The 22,311-nt window shown below is 39.9% G+C and overlaps 1 pseudogene; it reads left to right on the forward strand.

Moving 5' to 3' along the window:
* LOC104996385 overlaps positions 1 to 21,233 on the forward strand; it is an 86,404-nt pseudogene extending 65,171 nt beyond the window's left edge.
* The last annotated feature ends 1,078 nt before the right edge of the window (positions 21,234 to 22,311 follow it).

Raw genomic sequence — 22,311 nt, forward strand, 5'->3', positions numbered from 1 at the left:
CCCAATATACTTTATGTGCATTATTGCTATAGGACTTAGTACAAGGCAGGAAATCGTATTTGATGAATGTTTTATGTCCCCTACTAGACTATAAGTTTCTCACTAAGGGAGCAGAGGAAAGGTATTTGTTGTTACACCACTGATATTTGAAATGCCCGATACTCAAATATTTATTGAGTGTTTCTTCTATGCAATGCATATTCTAAAATTTCAATTATAAAACTGATTCAAGTAATACTAGCTATTGTTACAACCCATTTGTAAAATGAGGAGGGTCTGGGGTACATAATATCTAACATCTTTGGTTTTCTTAAAAAACAAAACTCATAGTTCAGCCATAGAAAAATACACATACAACAAACTAAACAAGAAAACTGTTGAGAGAAAATAAATACTAAGAATGGAGGACTCTCATATAAGATAATTAATTCTCTAGAGGAGGAAAAGGTATAGGTTTCACACGGGAATCACCATAGTTTGCATATAATAAATTCAGTATGAATTTGTGGTGGAGAAAGATAAGCATGGATACATTTAACAAACTGTACTATGCTGAGTTATGTATTGGAGGAAAGAACAGTGCCTTGGATGATGCATAGTCAAAAAATACCTCTCCCAAAGTTTATTTTTTGATTTTGAAGTACACTCCATGATTTATCCACCTCATTGTTTCTGGCATAGACTTCTCTGAAATCAAGTCTAATAACTGAGGATGGACCAAAGGAAGAAAGCAATTCTGGAGCTATCATGTACTATGAAAGTTTCATTTCGTGAACTTGGCTACATTTAACAATATGGAGAAAAAAAGAGAATAGGAAAAAGGCTATCAGTAACTCTAAGAGCATTGATACTAGAAAGTGAAGGGGCCATTCCTTCGACTCCATTCTCCATGAAGACCTCTACTTGCCTTGTGCTTGCAGGCAACCAGTGTTGAAGAAACATACACACTTTTGAGAACTCAGCTATCTACCACAAAGCCAGTGGATCTGAGGCAGTAGCCTTTTAATCTGAAATGACAAATTCATTCTTTTTTCCCCTAATCAGAGATGGATCTACTCCTACCAGGTAAGGCTACCATGTTTATTTCCAATTGATCAATAGTGACACCTGCTGGCTTAGGATGAGAGTCACCTGTTTGTCTGAAATGACACTAAAACTAAATTATCTGTGAGAAATTGTGGCTATAGCCATCAATCCAAAACACCAAAATAAAAAAGCTTTAAGACCAAGCTAATTATTATGTGGAAATTCTCAAGATGATGACAAAAATGAATCAATGGGTTGTAAATTTGGTGGTCATGCAGAAATATGGCCTCAAACTTGTAAAACACTTGAAGATATAGTAAAGATGTCTTATTTTACCTGACCTTCCTCACCTCACTCCTAGATTAGGACAGAACCTTCCAATCCTGGTCCCTGCTTTTAGCCTCATTTTATTCCAACTCATCCTACCAAAGCACCCAGAGTAATATGGTATGTCACACTCTTGTTCCAAAGCTTGTGATTTACAAGGGCAAAAGCAGGCACATACATGGTACACAGCCTTGCAGTAACACCTGCTCAGACCCAGTGGCAAGACCAAAACCTGCGACCAGGTATGCTCTGACAGGCAGAGACACAGGTGCCAAGGGTCTGGGCTGACGCATTTCACAGCATGATGCCCGTATGGTGGCTTGGCAGGTCTGTGGAGCAGGACTCTCTCTCAGATCCTCCAGCCCCTTGCTCCTGTCCTGTTCTCAGCTTTAGTCATGTCTTCAAGTGCCTCCTGCCTACCGATCTCCCAAGCTGTGCAGATGCCCTTCAGTCCCACAGTTCTGCGTCCAAGGTCTGGTATTCCTGAGGAGAAGTCCATGCTATGAAACTACTCATTGCAACTCCTCTCAGTTTCCATTCAATTTAGTGCCTGCTTTTAGTTAGTCCTCCCAGGGGAAAAAAGACAATATCAAAGTTAAGCTAAGTAAATTTGCACTTTAATGAGAAAACCTAGTCATATATAGTCATAATATATTCAACCCAAAGTAATATATCTTTAATGACCTAATGAGCATCATGCCAAGGAGCGAGAAAGAGATATTTAGGGTGGTGGGGGACAACTTTCCAGATGCACTTGAAATGAATACATATAAATAAAAGCAATAATAAGTCAATCTGAATTATTAGGTATTCACGTGTATGAGACATAGTGATATATGTTTGACTTCTCTTACCATATAGGACCATCACAAAAATCTTAATAAGTAGGTTCATGATACCTAGCTTATAGATGCCTATACAAATGTTCAGAACATTTAAGGAATTTGTCTAAGATGACATAGCAAATACATGGTAAATCTGGGATTCCAGTCAAAGTCTTCCTGATTCAGAATTTATCCACTTAACTGATTATGCTCTGTTGCATGTTTCTTCTAAGCCTGGCCCAGAACATCAATGACACCTGACTGTTTAAGAGAACAAGGCGTAGGCTCCACAGGTAACAGTCCAAAGGAACAATTTTAGAAAAGAATCATGTAAACTGCGAAGCAGTGTATACCTGTTAATTATTATCATCATGGGAAGAATAAGGCATAAAGTTTTAGCTTTTGTGTAATTCTATAAGAATTGATGCTTTTGAACTGTGGTGTTGGAGAAGACTCTTGAGAGTCCCTTGGATTGCAAGGAGATCCAACCAGTCCATTCTGAAGGAGATCAGCCCTGGGATTTCTTTGGAAGGAATGATGCTAAAGCTGAAGCTCCTGTACTTTGGCCACCTCATGCAGAGTTGACTCATTGGAAAAGACCCTGATGCTGGGAGGGATTGGGGGCAGGAGGAGAAGGGGATGACAGAGGATGAGATGGCTGGATGGTATCACTGACTCGATGGACATGAGTCTGAGCGAACTCTGGGAGTTGGTGATGGACAGGGAGGCCTGGCGTGCTGCGATTCATGGGGTCGGAAAGAGTCGGACATGACTGAGCGACTGAACTGAACTGAACTGATAGGACACGTGGAATGAAAGGGAGATTCAGGATGACAGGGACCTGAGAAAAGAGCATCTCAGCAAACACAATGAGTTCATCTTTTTGTGGAAGAATGTCCACATGGACACACAGTAATGTGCTGGGTTTAATTAACTCACTTAGCTACCCCTGTCCTAACTGTTTTATTTGCAATCAATCAACCTCAGCATTTGGTGTCATCAGTACTGCATTAGATCCTGCATATGTCTAACACCATAGTCCTTTCATAAAACAAAAAGCAAAAAATGAATAGGTAATATATCTACTTGCTTCAAATAGATAGCTTAACTGACTCAATGAACATGAATTTGGGCAAACGCCAGGAGACAGTGAAAGACAGGGAAGCCTGGCAATGTTGCAGTCCATGGAGTCACAAAGTGTCAGACAACTTAGCGACTGAACAACAACTGAGAACCTTATGCCTATAGCATCCTCATTCTCTCAGTTCCCCTTACCTCTCCAGATAACTCATTAACAGTTTTCTGTATATCCTTCCAGGGCCTCTTTACACAAGGATAAGAAAATATAAATACATATTCTTATTTTTCCAACTTATCTAGGAAACAGAAAAATTTTAAAAGACTAGTGTTATAAATGATAATATAAAAATGATAGGGTTTCAGAGAATGCAGAGATCACAGATGAGATAAATCTCTTAGGAGTTGACAGGGAGGCAGGACATTATTCCTTGAAGGAAGAGGTAGCTAAGCTATTACATAGCATCTTAATTCACATGCAGGTGAATTTCTTGCTAACCTTGATGATACTTTAAAATTTACTCAGCTTCCTCCAGTCTCCATTTAGATTCAAGTCAAGAAGCAACCACTGTTAATTGCAGCATTTTCCCTGTAGAAACTAATTATAGCCCGATGCTATCAAAACAAGGCAAATTGTTAATGATACTTTACCTGACAAAAAAATAAAACTATTTTGCCATGAAGGAGAATGTTGGGAGTGTGTCACAAAAGACATTTTAATCATAATTATAAAAATGAAGAGGGCTGCTGGAGAGAATCCATCGGGGCCCATCATGCTCACCTGGTTCTCCCCGAGAAGAGAGGCTGGAGGGGGAGAGGGGGAGGAGGAGGGAGCATCTTCCCTTGGCCTGGGCTCCAACTTTCCAGATGAGACGCTGATACAGACAACAGTTTCTGTAGTATGTAGGCTGCTCAGGACTCCTGACTGTTTCCACAGATGTACAAGCAGCCATTCTGTAAGCTGTTTGAAAGCCTCTGTTCATTCATTTAACAAACGCTGAGTATCCTTGACCTGTCAGGCCCTTCTCTAGGTGCTGAGATCATGGAAAGAAAGAAAGTGAAGTAGCTCAGTTGTGTCTGATTCTTTGCAACCCCATGGATTGTAGCCTACCAGGTTTCTCTGTCCATGGGATTTTCCAGGCAAGAGTACTGGAGTGGGTTGCCATTTCCTTCCCCAGGGCATCTTCCCAACACAGGGATCGAACCTGGGCCTCCCGCATTGTAGGCAGATGTTTTTACCATCTGAGCCACCAGGGAAGTCATAGCAAGTGATTAAACAGAATTAAGAAAAGCAAAGCAAAGCAGAACAAACAAAATAAAACAACAAAACCTCTGTCCTGTGTGGTTTATATTCTATTATATATAATTTTATATAATAAGATAAATAAGCAAAAATATATCTATATATGTCAGATGGCAGTAAGGTTACACAGAAAAACAGAAAGTCAAGGAGTTGTGTAAGGAGTGTAGGGGTATGACTTAAAATAGGGTGCTTGGAATGGGACTCACAGAGAAGGTAGCATTTGAGCAAAGACCTAAAGGCAGTAAGAGATAAAACCTTACAAGTTTCTTTAAAAGTCAGAAAATATAGCAGAGGCAAAGTTGACATTCATCCAGGAAGGTTAGTAATGCCAAACAGGTTGTTAAAATACTGAAGTATGTCTGCACTAGATGGTACAGCCACCTGTACAGGCAGTAGATAACTAAAGGTGTATTCTTCACACAACAAAAGTCCTCCAGGACCTTCTCCTTCTGTTTCCAAATGTCCCTTTCCTTCCTCTTATAAAGACATCAGTCATGAGGTTTAGGACCCGCCCAATCCAGAATGACCTCATCTTAACTTGATGACCTCTGCAAAGATCCTATCCAAGTAAGGTCACATCACAGGTACTGGGAGTTAGGACTTAAATGTATCCTTGGGGGAGACATAACTCAATCTACTCTAGTAGCTTTGACCAGGGTAGCAGCAGTGGATATGGAAAAATGCATTTTGACTCAGTATATTTTGGACAAAGAGCTAGTAAGTTTCTCTGAAAGGCTGGATGTGAGAAGAAGAGGTATCAGATTTGATTCCAAAGTTTTTTGTTCTGGGAACCCAGAAGATGGAGTTGCTATCAACTAGGATGAAGAAGAGAGAAAGGGGACAAATTTGGGGCAGGAATCAGGAGTTCAGTTTTGAATATGTTGAGTCATCTATTAGGTATAAGAGTAGAGGATGAATAGGCAGTTAGATTCCACCTTCTAATTTTTATATATTCTTTATAACTTCCCCCAGTGTGAGGTATGGCAGATGTCTTAACAAATGATGTGTGTAAAAATGAACGAATCAAGGACTACAAGCAGAAAAAAACATAGTTAAAACAAGTATGGCTTTTTTTAAACTTAGGATGAAAATGGTACTTCTTAAGAATAGAAACTAACATTTGTATACCCTTTCCCATTTGCAAATTTTCATTTCATTTTTCACATGCCTTATTTTAACCATCCCTTAATTTACTGATCTATAAATGCCATAACTATATCTGTCCTTTTCTCCTTTACTTTTCACTTTTCTTCTTTTCTCAGCTATTTGTAAAGCCTTCTCAGACAACCATTTTGTCTTTTTGCATTTCTTTTTCTTGGGAGTGGTCTTCGTCATTGCCTCCTGTACAATGTCATGAACCTCCATTCATAGTTCTTCAGGCACTCTATCTATCAGATCTAATCCCTTGAATCTATTTGTCACCTCGACTGTATAATCATAAGGGATTTGATTTAGGTCATACCTGAATGATCTAGTGGTTTTCTCTACTTTCTTCTTCAATTTAATTCTGAATTTTGCAATAAGGAGTTTATGAGCTGAACCACAGTCAGCTCCCGGTTTTGTTTTGCTGACTATATAGAGCTTCTCCATCTTCGGCTGTGAAGAATCTAATCAATCTGATTTTGGTATTGACCATCTGGTGATGTCCATGTGTAGAGCTGACTTTTGTGTTGTTGGAAGAGGGTGTTTGCGTGACCAGTGCATTCTGTGGGCAACACTCTGTTAGCCTTTGCCCTGCTTTATTTTGTACTCCAAGGCCAAACTTGCCTGTTACTCCATTATCTCTCGACTTCCTACGTTTGCATTCAAGTCCCCTATGATGAAAAGGACATCTTTTTTGGTGTCAGTTCTAGAAGGTCTTGTAAGTCTTCTAGAACCATTCAACTTGAACTTCTTTGGCATTAGTGGTTGGGACATAGACTTGGATTACTGTGATATTGAATGATTTGCCTTGGAAACGAACAGAGATCATGCTGTCATTTTCAAGACTGCACCCAAATACTGCAAATTGGATTCTTTTGTTGACTACAAGGGCTACTCCATTTCTTCTAAGAGATTTTGCCCACAGTAGTAGATAAAATGGTCATCTGAATTAAATTCACCCATTTCATGCAAAGATGGGCACAAAGAAGGACAGATGGTATGGACCTAACAGAAGCAGAAGGTATGAGGAAGAGGTGGCAAGAATACACAGAAGAACTATACAAAAAAGATCTTAATGACCCAGATAACCACCATGGTGTGATCATGTACCTAGAGCCAATCACCCTGGAGTGTGAAGTTAAGTGGGCCTTAGGAAGCATCACGACAAACAAAGCTTGTGGAGGTGATGGAATTCCAGTTGAGCTATTTCAAATCCAAAAAGATGATGTTATGAAAGTGCTGCACCCAACATGCCAGTAAATTTGGAAAACTCAGCAGTGGCCACAGGACTGGAAAAGGTCAGTTTTCATTCCAATCCCAAAGAAAGGCAATGCCACAGAGTGTTCAAATTACTGCACAATTGCACTCATCTCACACACTAGCAAAGTAATGCTCAAAATTCTCCAAGCCAGGCTTCAACAGTACATGAACCGTGAACTTCCAGATGTTCAAGCTGGATTTAGAAAAGGCAGAGGAACCAGAGATCAAATTGCCAACATCTTCTGGATCATTGAAAAAGCGAGAGAGTTCCAGAAAAACATCTCTTTCTGCTTTATTGACTATTCCAAAGCCTGTAACTGTGCGGATCACAATAAACTGTGAAAAATTTTGAAAGAGATGGGAATACCAGACCACTTGACCTGCCTCCTGAGAAATCTGTATGCAGGCCAAGAAACAACAATTAGAACTTGGCATGTAACAACAGACTAGTTCCAAATACAGAAAGGGGTACATCAAAGCTGTATATTGTCACCATTTTATTTAACTTATATGCAGAGTACGCCATATGAAATGCCAGACTGGATGACAAGCTAGAATCAAGATTGCTAGGATGAATATCAACACCTTCATGTATGCATATGACAGCACCCTTATGGCAGAAAGTGAAGAACTAAAGAGCCTCTTGATGAAAGTGAAAGAGGAGAGTGAAAAACCTGGCTTAAAACTCAACATTCAGAAAACTGAGATCATGGCATCTGGTCCCATCACTCCAGGCAAACAGTTGGATGAACAATGGAAACAATGAGAGACTTTATTTTGGGGGGCTCCAAAATCAGTGCAGATGGTCACTGAAGCCATGAAATTAAAGGACACTTGCTCCTTGGAAGAAAAGTTATGACCAACCTAGAGAGCATATTAAAAAGCAGAGACATTACTTTGCCAACAAAGGGCCATTTAGTCAAAATTGTTTTTCCAATAGTCGTGTATGGATGGAGTTGGACCATGAAGAAAGCTGAGCTCCAAAGAATTGATGCTTTTGAACTGTGGTGCTGGAGAAGACTCTTGAGAGTCCCTTGGCAGCAAGGAGATCCAACCAGTCCATCCTAAGGGAAATCAGTCCTGAATATTCATTGGAAGGACTGATGCAAAGCTGAAGCTCCAATATTTTGGCCACCTGATGTGAAGAACTGACTCATTGGAAAAGACCCTGATGCTGGGAAAAATAGAAGGCAGAAGGAGAAGGGGATGCCAGAGGATGAAATGATTGGATGGCATCACCGATTCGATGGACATGAGTTTGAGCAAGCTCCAGGAGTTGGTGCTGGACAGGGAAGCCTCGAGTGCTGCAGTACATTGGGTCGCAAAGAGTCACACACGACAAGCAACTGAACTGAACTGAACTTATATCTATCCTACAGTGAGAAAACCAACAGCTAGAGAGGTTAAACCAATTTACCAAGCTCACCCAAAGAGGAAGAAGTAGAATGAGGCTTTAGTTCCAGACTTCTACCCCAAATTCCAAGCCCTTTTCACTATACAGAGTTCTCAGAGATATACATTCTGATCAGATTAGTGGTTCTATTTCCTCTGTTATTTAGAAATTTCTTATATCAGAGTCAACATAAGAAAATTAGCTTAGTTTGTAATAAGTGGTCTTCAAATCCCACTTTTTTTTAATGCTGCTGCTGCTGCTGCCACCAAGTCACATCTCTTTTAATTTGAAATAGCTGATTAGCTTGAAGTAACTTTCCTAAATATAGACCTTCCACATCTTTTCTGTAAAAATGCTAGATATACCCTGTTTTTGCTTTGACATTCAGCAAAGCAGTGCTGACTGGAGCACTTAACTACAAAGAAGAAATGCCCTCCTTCACTCTCAAGAAGAGGAACCTCTGGAAATCATGAAATTTGCATTTTTAGTTCTACCTGTCTCACTAACTCTTTGTGAAGCTTTGCATGAGCCATGATTTCTCTGGGTCGCAGATGTAGCAAAAGTAAAATGACAGGTTGAGATTTGATGGTCTTAAGACAGCACATCAGGGCTGTACATGGGCTCTGAAGTCAGACAGAAATGGAGCCAAATCTCAAGTCTACCACATACTAGCTACAGCCAGGGCAGTCACCAACTTGAAGCCTTTATTTCCTTACCACTAAAATGGACAAAATGTCTACTTTTCAGTATGGTTGTATGGATTAAATGAGACAAGGTATAAAAAGCACTTAGCATGGTGCCTGACATATCATAAGAGCTCAATCCAGTTGGTTACTGCTATCAACATTAGAATATTATGCATCCTTGTACTTCAGAAAATGAGTGGCACCTATAACATAAAAGAAAATCAGATAATGCATCTGAAAGAGTGTGAAATAAAAACCATGATGTTTTATTTCTCTAATTTACTGATTCACTCATGATCTGTACTATTCCGGCTCTGTGCCTTGGTTTATTGATCTTTAAAATGGACAAGGTATCACTACGTGTTTCCTTTACAAATATTCAGGGTGATTAAAAACTATGTTATTCATATGCCATATTTTCCTGATAATATCATTCATGCCTTGCCTTTACATCATTAGCTAGAATTAGGCCTCTTAAAAAATCTTTCATCTTTTAATTAGAAAGAAGAAACCATGAAAAATCAGCTAAATGATAAATGGAGTAAATTGTGGCATCAGAAAAATAGGCAAAGCTGTTTCCAGCAACGAAACTTACAACTAAGAACTGCTCAAGAAAGCACAGGCTATTTCCAGTAACACATAAACATAGATGCCTTGGTGGTACCTTAGTTTATCCTGTAATGAACAATATTACTGCTAAAAAAAAGGTATTTTCTCAACTGAGTGAAAAGCAAGAAGAGATCATACAATAGATTTGTTTAGGCTGACACCTGATTCCAGAGCTATAATTGTTTGCCTTATTGTGAGTTGAGGATCCAGAGCAAAGGTTTCCCAACAACTGGGAACTACAAGGGAATATGGATGCTCCTCTCCATTATTCAATCAGATCAAGTATAATCCTTTGGCTCCTTCTGACAGAGTCTGCTACTCAGAATTAAGAGAACGTTTCATGCTCATCACATTGCCTTGGAGTTGGTCTTCAGTAAATGTTTGTTGGGTGAGCAAGTGGAAATAATTCAGTTCACTGGAGCCAGAGCCATGGTCTGTCCTTTATTAGAGCTACTCAGGCCTGGGCTCTTTTCTATCCATATTGGAGAAGGCAGCAGGCAAGGCTTAGTCATTTGGGAATCCCAAATACCTTACATGTCGTAGGAGCATAGTAAATATTTTTGCGATTGTGTTAGCTCAAATTGCTTTTAAACCCCTTTAGGAGGAACCCTAAGGAGAGCCAATGCCCAATCTTTTCTTCTATTGCCAGAAGGACATCCATGAAGAGTCTCTATGCACCCTTGTTATTGTTCACCCAGAGATTTCCAGAGCACTACTCTCTTCAAGGCAGGGCAACAGGTATACTAATGACCCAGGCAAGGTTGCTGCCCTCCAGAAATTCACTACTCGGTGGGAAAAAAGATGGAACACATACAAAGATAAATAGGAGATAGAGCAAACTGTGATCATGTGCCAGCAAAGAGGTAAAACTAACAGCGAGAGGAGACTGCCACATCAAGGTGAGTTGTCACTTAAAAAAGTATTTGCATTGAACATTTTAAAGATAAGCAGGTACAACTTTCACTTGTAAAAAGGATATAGCGAGCGGTCCCTGATGCAACTAGTCCTGACTCTCTAATCTGGTACTTAAGAAGAGAGAAAAAGATGAAAATTAGGCACACTGAAGATTAATATTGGAAAGAGGCCCATGACTGGAATCTAGAATGACTTTGCACTACACCTAAGGTCAGTGGAAATGGCTTAGGAAACTCAATCAGGAAGAAGAACTGTATCTGTATTTTACCTTTTGAAACAGCCTTTTCAAGTACAGAAAGACGGCAGAAAGAACTATCCTTCTACCACTGCCAGCTTCCTGGTCCAAAGAATCTCTGGAATCTCTACCTAATGGAAAACTGATCAGACTTGAATGCATGGCCATAACTTTTGAAGATCCTCTTTGCTCCCACTTTTCTATACCCATCTAGGAACAACTTAAATAACTCACTAGAAAGGAGTGGTTTGGACTTTTTACATCACATCCCAAAATATGATTCCTATAAAGATAGAAAAACCTAAGAAGAATGCATGTTAGGATTATGGTTTTCCAAATACTGGATTAGTTCGAAGTGTCAAAGAACCAGACAGTGTATGTGGGGGAAAATCTTAGCCCCATACGACTGAGCCACATTAGATGCATTGCTATTTGACACTGAGAACTGAGCTGCAAGTTAGAAACAACAACCACAAGAATTTAGAAAAGAATTTGATTCACACCCAAAGCGGGGATGATAGGATCAGGGGAGATCCATACAGTCTGTGGACAAATGCCAGCTTCCAAAAGATCTCCCCTTGTTTGAAGATGAATAAAAAGGACCCCAAACACACCCAAGGGTCTTATGAAAACACACTGCAAAACAATGGAAAGAAAAAAAAAAATCATTCTGAAGCTTTGGAAGAACAGACCTCTAAAAATGATCTGTACAGAACTCAGAAGAAAATTTTACAATATCATGTAATGTCATTAGTGTGCTGCTACAAGATATGATTGAAATGAAACAGGAGAAGAAAGTTATTATGAGAATAAGCTGAGATGTAAACAGAATATAGTGTAATGAGAGTGAGCCAAGAAAAAAAGGGAGCTGGATAATATTATTACAAATTGCAAGGAGACTGTAAACTTGTAATAAAACCATCTAAATCCACCTCAGAAGTAGTAAAATAAGGCCTGTCAGTACAGAAAATTAAATCCGTAACTTGGAAATGCTTTCTGAGGATATAGGAGAAAATACTAAAAGATGAAGAGATGAAAGAAGGTGGTAAGTAAGCAGAAGGAAGAAAGAACAGAGAGATACCTAAGAATTGAGGAATCTCAAGAAGCAAAATAGAGCAATTGGAACAAATGCATTAGAACAAGAAATGATTGGGAGCAAAGAAAAATTTCAAAGATGAGTCAAGAATGAATTAAAATAATATAAAATAATGGATAGTAATAAAGATTCCTTGAACATCTATCTAAAGATTTTGTTCATGTTAATTTCATTAACTCACAACTTCATATTAATAAAATTATGTCCATCCAATCGATGATGCCATCCAACCAACTCATCCTCTGTCATCCCCTTCTTCTCCTGCCTTCAATCTCTCCCAGCATCAGTTCTTTACCAATGAGTCAGTTCTTCACATCAAGTGGCCAAAGTATTTGAGCCTCAGGTTCAGCATTAGTCCTTCTAATGAAATTCAGGATTGATTTCCTTTAGGATTGACTGGTTTGATCTCCTTGCTGTCCAAGGGACTCTCAAGAGTCTTCTCCAACACTACACTTAAAAGCACCAATTCTTTGGTGCTCAGCTGTCTTTATGGCCCAACTCTCACATCCATATATGACTACTGGAAAAACCATAGCTTTGACTAGACGGACTTTTGTTAGCAAAGTAATGCCTCTGGTTTTAATATGGTGTCTAGGTTGGTCATCACTTTTCTTCCAAGGAGCAAGCATCTTTCAATTTCATGTCTTCAGTCACCATCTGCAGTGATTTTGGAGCCCAAGAAAATAAAGTCTGTCATTGTTTCCATTATTTCCCCATCTATTTGCCATGATGTGATGGGATTGGATACCATGATCCTCATTTCTTGAATGCTGAGTTTTAAGCCAGTTTTTTCACTCTCCTCTTTCACTTTCACCAAGAGGCTCTATTGAAACTTTTTTCCCCTTCAGTGTAGTCTCTGTGCCTAAGAGTTACCTAACAGTCTTAAATAAATAAACTGCTTTTATGTTTAAACTAGTTAGGATGGCTTCTGCTTTGCCCCCAACAAGCCACCTAGATTTGAGTTCTGCTCTAGTTATCAAAAGAAGTCATATACTCTCTCTAAGCTTAAGTTTCTGCATATCATATCTTACTTGATTAACACAATAACCTTATGAGATTGAGTCTGTCTTCCTCAAAGACCCCAATCATACTTCACTAAGGTAATACAAATGCTTTCCTCATTCTCAGTTGAAAGTCATACTCACTAGACTATGTCTACCCCCAACTCTTCTATTTGCAAAGATATACTAATCTGGGCCAAGAGATGCAGTGAACTGGAATCCTAGAACTGGGTAGTGGGGAGCAGGGGAGGGTTTTAAAGAATTTCTAGCTCAACCACTCATCTGATATATGGAAAGTCAACACTGGGAATGCTTATGTTGATATATTTGCAATCCGTCTAAAGCTGAACTTATCCCGAGCCTGCTTTTTGCCACAAGTGTGCAGCAAAGCATGACATTAACCAGTTGTTTTGTCTACATGTCACCTAATTTGAGCACCCTTTATAAACTGACTGTAGTGATTAGTTGTTCATTTACTGGAGAAGTTCATCCCAAACGCCCATTCCAGAAAGTGGCAGACATAACAATCTTATGAGGCATTTTCCTGAGAAAAGCTGGTCTGGAGCTTCACTTCTGCCAATCACTATCACCTTCACTGACAAGGTGATATCTAGCAGCTCAAACAGAAATGGTAAAAAGAGCCAAGCCTGGCAATAATACAAACTGTATAACTCAAACTGTTCCAAATTGAACCTTAGGCAGTTTCTCCAAATGAATTATTGACTAACTTGCCCAAGGTCTAGAAAGCTTCTCCATAAATTTTCCTTTGTATATTTATAATTACAGACTTCTCTCTGAATTGTTGTCCTCTGCCCTGGGTAGCATTTCACAGTAAATGTAACACAGAGGTCACATCCCTTTGCTTCCCTAAGGTATTTTTACTGTGGGCTCTAATTTTCTGGCTCCCATTCAGTGACCACATTTGCTTTCCGAGCAACAAGTTATCTTCCCATTTTATGAATGTAGGCTGACATAGATGTCACCTGGCAACATGAGAAGATGCTGAAGGCAAAGAAAGGCCGTGTAGATGAAGACCACAAACTGAGCTCAGGCTCTGAAACCCTCCAGTGACCAGCTTTCAGGAGCTAGGAATGGCCATTACATCTATTCTTAGGATCAATATCTCAGAGGATGTCTACACCATTGCTTTGAGGTAGACATTCTGGGAATGAGATTTAAGAGTGGACTCTTACTACCCAGTGAACTATTTGGTTTCATCTGGAGATGGGTTCTGCCATCCCCAGAGTGTCCACACACATACACACATAAGACTAAACAGTGTCAGTCTGCTGGTCTGCATGTAAACAAATCCATCCTCAATGACTCCTTCCCCTCCCTCCTGCATTCTGGGTTGGCCCTCAATTCTAAGTAACGCTCTTACATTGCCCAGTTCCTTTTCCAATGATTAAACTGAAACTTCCTCTCAGTATTGAAAAATCATTCACACTAAGACTTGATGACCCCTACCATTTCTGTTATCTCTGAACTTTTCATGACTCTTTCTCATGCATCAGTAATGGGTCCTGACTCACCTCTCCTCTGGGACCACTTCTGTCATCATGACTGTAGACCTTAGCCGCCACATGATGGCCCATCTGCCATCTTGGCCTCTCAGTCCTTTAGCTCAAATGACTGTTTAACCACTTTAACCTCAGCCATTCACGTGGTCACTTCCTATACATATTTTTATCATCAGAAACTGTGCAACTTGTAAAATCTCCAGTTCATACTTTGAACTTGCTGTTCACCCTTTACAGTAATTTCTTGCTATTGTTTTCCCTTCAACAGTTCTTTAATCCCACTGACTTCTCTATCACATTACTATCATTTTTATAAATTGTCTCTGCTTCATGTCCTAACTTTCCTCTTATTATCCTGCCCAAATCCCATAATGCACCACTCAAATAACTGCTTTTAAAACACCTTATTTTCTTTGCCCCAGTCTCTTTCTGTTACACTTGCCTGGCAAATAACGACCATAATTACACTCAAATATACCTTTACTGTACATAGTCTCCTATGCAGACAAATTTTACTGGAGAAAATTAGGCAAATGTACTAACTGGACTCACTTAAAATTTATGACCACAAATCTGACATGGGCATTCAATATTGTATAGCGATCTTATATACTTCTTCAGTAAATTAACTTTCCCACTCTTCAAAATGGCTATTTCATACTTTTCTTTTTTCTCAAATCTCCACCACAGTCTTCTCTCTCTACTCTCTGCTGATAACTTTGCCTCAGACTTCAAAGGGAAAAGGTGCAGTGAGATCAGAACAGTCTCATCTTCCCACTATCAATTCTGCCAACTTATCCACAGCATATGTTCTAAATCCCTGCTTGTGAAAATGAAAGCGGTATCCCTGTTCTTAACAAAGAAAACACTTATCCTTGTGTATTGGATCCTATCTTATCTCAACTTCTCAAGTACTCTGAGGCAAGTGTCTTCCAATGTGACACAGCTGGGGCCCACACTTGATCCATAAATCAAAATGCTAATTAAAGCTGAGTATCATTAAAATAATTATAACTAATGTATACCATTCTTTCATTTGCCACTCTTTTGCAGGACAAAACTTGCAGTTCTGGTTCTCCTTTTGCATACATTGTGTCATCTATAAATTCTAGTTTTGTTTCTTTTCAGTTCAGGGAGAATGGAAAGATGCTTAAAAATGATCTGAGGCCAACATCCTTGATTGTTATGAGTTCCCCAATTATTTATAGTTGTGTTGCTCACAACAATAGATCAATGTTTTTAGTAACTTACTAAAAAAGTCTTTTCAAAGCATTCAGCTAATGTTTCAAGCAATTTTTTCAATGCTTTATTCATTTTATGTAGTATTTCATTACATTACATAACTATAGTAATGAATACAATAGGCTGTACTGGTTGACTAGGGCTGCCATTCCAAACACCCAGACTGAGTGGCTTGAAAAACAGAAATTTATTTCTTACAGTTCTGAAGGCTAGAAATCCAAGATTAAGATATCATCAGGTTTGGTTTCCTTGGAGGTCACAGGACAGGATGAGACAATGGCCTTTGGCTTATAGATGGGCACCTTCTGGCTGTTGTCACATAAGGTATTTCCCCTCAGTATGCATGTTCCTGGTACCTCTCTTCCTCTTCTTAAAAGGATACCAGTCTTGTTGGCTTCCTAGGTGGCACAGTGGTAAAGAATCTGCTTGCCAGTGCACGAGACACAAGAGACTTGGGTTCAGGAATGGGTACTGACCCCAGTATTCTTGCCTGGAGAATCCCATGGACACAGGAGCCTGGCGGGCTACAGTCCATAAAGTTGCAAAGAGTCAGACATGACTGAGCACAGCACGTACTAGATTAGTGCCCCACACTCAGGACCTCATTTAACTTTTCAGAACATCCTTAAAGGTGCTATCTCCAATCACAATCCATTGGAGGTTAGGACTCCAACATAGTGGACTGAAGTGGAGGGCAACATTCAGTCTATAAATTAGGCTTAGCTGTTTTGAAGATGAATTACAACTGCATCTTTGTAAACAATAGATCAAACTGGAAAACACAGTTATTCATGGGCTTCAGAGTGTGAAATACCAGTTATGGGGATCACTGCTTTACCTCCCTCTCCTGAAAAAAAATGGACAAAGACTGCTAATCCAATCTGAAGTAGAGGTTGATTAAGAGAATTTCAATCATACTAGTGTATCTGAAATGGCAACCCACTCCAGTATTCTTGCCTGGAGAATCCCAGGGACAGGGGAACCTGGTGGGCTGCCATCTATGGGGTTGCACAGAGTTGGACACGACTGAAGCGACTTAGCAGCAGCAGCAGCAGTGTATCTACATTATCAGTTTTTTCCTCTCTACTAAGTGAGTTACATCTCTGTATAAATGTGGTTTAAAATAATATTTTAGAAAAGATTTTTAAAATGAACCCTTCCTTGGCCCCCTGTCCTTCTGCTGCTGCTCTATTTCTTTTCTCTCTCTTCCCCTCCAAATCCCTTTTAACCCATTTACTTTCTCTCAAGTCACAAAAGAACTGTACATATTTGGTGTCCATTTTTACTTCATCCTTTGCTATCCACTCTGATTGGGCATAATGGTCCTTTTCAAGGTCACTATAATTTTCATCTTGCCAAAGTCAATAGTTAATTTTTTTGTTCTATCTTGAATTCTCCTTGGATATTTACAGTCGCTTGTTCCCCCTTTTGAAAAATGTTTTAATTTCTGGCTCTGTGACAGTCTCTCTCCTGTTTTCAATCCCCTACTATCATACTAGCCTGCCAATCTTGGAGTGTCCATGGCTCTGTCCTTGGCTCTCTCATCATCTTTTTTTACATTCTATCCTCAATGTAATTCTCATCCCATCTTGACTTGAAAAACCATTCTGACATTCATAATTCTCCTACATCTCTTCTCTCATGACTACACTCATATATCTAACTGCCTATCTAACATCTCCACTTAGATGCCAAATGGCTTCTCAAATGGAAAGGGACCAAATTAGAATTTGTGCTTCCCACTCCCACCTTCAATACAGGAAAACTCTCTTCTTTGCAGCCATTCCAAGTTCAGTAATGGGGCCACCACATCACCAGTTACACAAATCAATAATGTAGGAGTCACTCAGATTTCCTTTTTGTTCCTAACATTCTACATCCTTTCATGAAAAAGTCCTATCAGTCCTTCCCCAGAACCTATCCCAAATCCCACCACTTCTTATCATTTCCATGCCACCTCTCTTGTTGCAGCTACCTCTCCCCTCGGTCGCTTCCACAGCTCTAAGTCATCTTCCTGTCTCCATTCTTGCCAGTATAATCACTACAGTCCATCGTCTACAAATAAGGCTTCTAAAATGTAAACCGGATCATTCCCCTCCCCTACAATAAAATTCTATAATGGTCTCCATTATTTTTGAATAGACTCTAAATTCCTCCACTGGACTACAAGGTGATCTGACCTCTACTGACTTTTTGATCTCACGTTTCTTTATTCTCTTCATTATCCATTAGCTTTCAGTCAAACTGGCTTTCTGGCCACCCTTCAAACACACCAAATGAGTTCTCTTCTGAGAGCCTTTCCATATGTGGATTCTTCTTGAAGCATTCTTTTCTTAGATCCTTGCAGAGTGGCCTTCGATTTTCTTGTCTGATTGAATAAACGTAAATGACTGCTATGACTAACTGCATTGTGCAATTTTTTTAAAGGCCAGGCAAAGTCTTAACCTAAATGAATTTAATTTTATGAATGGAAATGAGGGTGTCATTATGTTTGATGAAGGAGAAAGGGAAGTATAGTAGCTTCCTAGGCTGGACCAGCCAGACCACATACACTTTCCTGGTTTTCTTGCTTCCTACCTTCTCTTTTCTGCTTGTGGAAATTCAGTCCTGGTAAGTTCATGACTTGGACCTCCCACGTCAACCCAGTTCACCATAATCTGGGAAAACTTTCTACTTGCTATCTCCCTGCCATTCCTCTGGACATCTCCTTGGGACATCCTTCCAGCCAGGCCTCAGAATCAGCTATATAATATGTGGGGCCCAATGAAAAATGAAAATATGAGGTTCCTTGTTCAAAATTATTAAGGACTTCAAGATGGTGACAGCAGAGCATTAAACCAAGAGTGAATCAATTCTAAATACAGGACTCTGGTGACTCATAGGTCACATACCTTTGAAGTTAGTTTCTTAGGCCCTTCTTTGACATCAGGCTCATTTTCTTTCTGATGCATCTTCTTTTTTTTTTAATTTAAATTTATTTATTTTAATTAGAGGGTAATTACTTTACAATATTGTATCGGTTTTGCCATACATCAACATGAATCCGCCACGGGTGTACATGTGTTCCCAATCCTGAACCCCCCTCCCACCTCCCTCCTCATACCATCCCTCTGGGTCATCCCAGTGCACCAGCCCCAAGCTTCCTGTATCCTGCATCTGATGCATCTTCTAACACACCTTTAAATCTCTCCTCCATTCTGACTTCTCTCTCTTGATTCCTGTCCCCAATACAACATTAATCCAATGTTAGAGTGGAGAGAATCATGGGCAGAAGGAGCTGGAAGCTTGAAAAATCAGAGAATGGGGATGGAAACACAAAGCCTAGCAGGCAGGAAAATAAAAATGCTTGCTCACATTGGGCAGGTAACAATTACCCAGGGCTTTAAAATCCCTGGATTCCGATATTTTGATATCTCTACAATCCTCCCAATTAGTTTTGTTCATATAAGGGACTAGATCCATAGTAAGAATGGTATTTTGTTACAGTTAATTAGCTTTCCTTTATTGTTGTCATGAATTTTATCCTTTTTACATTGCCTAGAGGAGAAGGCAATGGCACCCCACTCCAGTACTCTTGTCTGGAAAATCCCATGGATGGAGGAGCCTGGTGGGGTGCAGTCCATGGGGTCGCTAAGAGTCGGACATGACTGAGTGACTTCACTTTCACTTTCATGCATTGGAGAAGGAAATGGCAACCCCTCCAGTATTCTTGCCTGGAGAATCCCAAGGATGGGGGAGCCTGGTGGGCTGCTGTCTATGGGGTCGCACAGAGTCAGACACGACTGAAGCAACTTAGCAGCAGAAGCAGCAGAGGGAAAAATCTCTCTTGTCATTCCAGATGCATGAATCTATTTGCCTTATTCTGTACACAAGCTGAACTGTACAAATTTCCACTGTTTCTTTGCTTGTTTCTTTTCACTGGGAGAGATTCATTTTGAAATTGAGTTCACACTTGAAGAATGAAGCCCAGGTCATTGCCAGCAGGCCTGGAATTCAGCTATTTTCAGTGCAACCAGGATTTGAGCAAAGCTTAGATAAAAAGTAAAATATTGGGGCAACCAGAAGGAACTATGTAGACTCAAGAGACTTTTGTGTTAGTGTTTTCCCTTCAGTGGCTACCTATATTTGATGGGTCAAACGTAATTTTCTCCTCTTTCCCTCTGGCATTTCTTCAAATAATGTGTGTCACCATTAACAGGCAGTCAGGTCACTAGAGGTACTTTCCACGCTTAAAAGCTTTCAGGGAATCTCATTTTCATATGAAAAAGAGGCTACTTCTTCTTTCTTTCTTTTTGGGACATCACAGCTGTCTCTCTCCTCTTCCCCCTAACTTCCCAGTGACTTAAAGAAAAAAAAAAATTAGTCTGCCTCTGACCTATTTTGGTGACTTGGATCTCCATGGAGATGCCTGGATTCCTAATATAAAATATCTTCTGTCCAATTCCAATTACCCATTTACTTAAACAGTGAAAGCTGGCATGGAGACAATATTTTTGAGGAGCCAAAAAGCTAGAATACAAATAATCTGAGGTGACAGTGGTGCCACTGCCTCTTGGCAGTACCTCACATGCTCTTTAAGAAACCTTAGTTATAAAGTATGCCACCCTACTTTCAACAATGACCTGTGCCTCTCATCCCTTCTGTGGCATGAATCCTAAGCCTAACTTTAAACTGACACCAGTCACCTAAACTCTTTCTCCAGCCGGCCATGTTGGAGGGTTAGTTCACAGTCTATAGGTGCCTCCATGACAATTTGATGCATGAGTAAGTTTGGGTCCCCCTGGTCAATATAGGCTCCAACTGTCCCTAAGCAGAAAGCAAGCAAGAAATCTCTGAGCCAGAAATCAGCAAATAAGAGTAAGCCATTCACTGGGTAGCCAAGGGCGCGCAGAGGCCCTGTCATGGGCTACCAGACCATGCTGAATGGAATGTGCAGTCAGTTTGCCTCTGTGCTGTGAGGGACAACCCCACTGCCATCCATGGTCACCAACTCCCTGCCCCCCACCCCAGGTGTCTGTATGCACCAGGGTCATCGCAATCTGCAAGACAAGAACGAGAGGAAGGAGAAACCACCCCACACCTTTGACCCAGTGCTACTTGAGTTCCTAGTGTGCCTGCTCTCCAAGAAGCCACTCAGATATGAAGCATTGACAAATGAATTGATTAATGAAGAGTTAGGAGTAGCTTATTCAATTATTGATGGGATTCCTAACATGATACCACAGGCAGCTAGGATGACACATCAAAATAAGAAGCAAGAAGAAATGGAGCATTAGATCATATTTAAAAACAACAACACGCAACTGAATATTTTAAATACCATCTACATTTTAAAAAGTCAGAGTGGCAGGTAATAAGTGGAGGAGAACATTTCTGTCTCTTCCTATGTTGACTGTTTTTATTCTGTTGGTAATCTTTGGCAGGACTGTTTTACTTGGCCTCTGTGAAAGAAAAGTTCCCACGGGGCTGCACTAGCGCTGTGCTTTTACAGTCTGCTCTTGCCGATTACCATACTTGTTTATGTGTTCTTCCACCTTTGGACTTGGATGGGTATTAAACTTTTCAGGCATAATTAATGCAATCAGAGCCAAGCTGGTATATCCTAATGACATGTTTGAATGTCTATCTCTGAAAGCTCAACTACATGGAAATATTGGAAACCCACTTAATTTGCAGGAAAGATACTTTGGCTAGCTTCTGTCAAAGGCTTAAGGACTATGGGAGGATTAAGCTGCAGAGGCTTCATTGTACTTTGGTTTTGCCCATGTTTTTTGAAGGTTGTCATTTATACCTCAGGTAACAGAAGAAACATTCCAACAAAGTGCCTTGGAAATTAACAGCCCCAACCATCATCTGATGACTTCCCCCTTCATAATTAAAAGTTTCCAATTTTAAATTTTATGCTTATTTTAGATTCAAAGTCTTTGGTAAAGTCACATGTTAAGAATGATTGAAATAATTCCAAAGGAGCAATGTTGGTGTAGCTTAGAGAAATGCATTTGAACTAATGTGATATAAAATTGTAATAAAATGAAAATTCCATGGACTTGCCAAAATTCAGTTTGTAAAATAACCTTCATTTATTTGGCATCAAATGCTTCCATTAATTATAATAAAATAAGATATTGATGCTTCAAAAAAAAAAAAGTGCCTTCCTCAGCGATCAATGCAAAGAAATAGAGGAAAACAACAGAATGGGAAAGACTAGGGATCTCTTCAAGAAAATTAGAGATACCAAGGGAACATTTCATGCAAAGATGGGCTCAATAAAGGACAGAAATGGCATGGACCTAACAGAAGCAGAAGATATTAAGAAGAGATGGCAAGAATACACAGAAGAACTGTACAAAAAAGATCTTCACGACCCAGATAATCACGATGGTGTGATCACTGACCTAGAGCCAGACATCCTGGAATGTGAAGTCAAGTGGGCCTTAGAAAGCATCACTACGAACAAAGCTAGTGGAGGTGATGGAATTCCAGTTGAGCTATTCCAAATCCTGAAAGATGATGCTGTGAAAGTGCTGCACTCAATATGCCAGCAAATTTGGAAAACTCAGCAGTGGCCACAGGACTGGAAAAGGTCAGTTCTCATTCCAATCCCAAAGAAAGGCAATGCCAAAGAATGCTCAAACTACCGCACAATTGCACTCA

Source organism: Bison bison, unplaced genomic scaffold (assembly GCF_000754665.1).
Source record: "Bison bison bison isolate TAMUID 2011002044 unplaced genomic scaffold, Bison_UMD1.0 scf7180017864291, whole genome shotgun sequence".
In the NCBI taxonomy this organism is placed as follows: domain Eukaryota; kingdom Metazoa; phylum Chordata; class Mammalia; order Artiodactyla; family Bovidae; genus Bison; species Bison bison.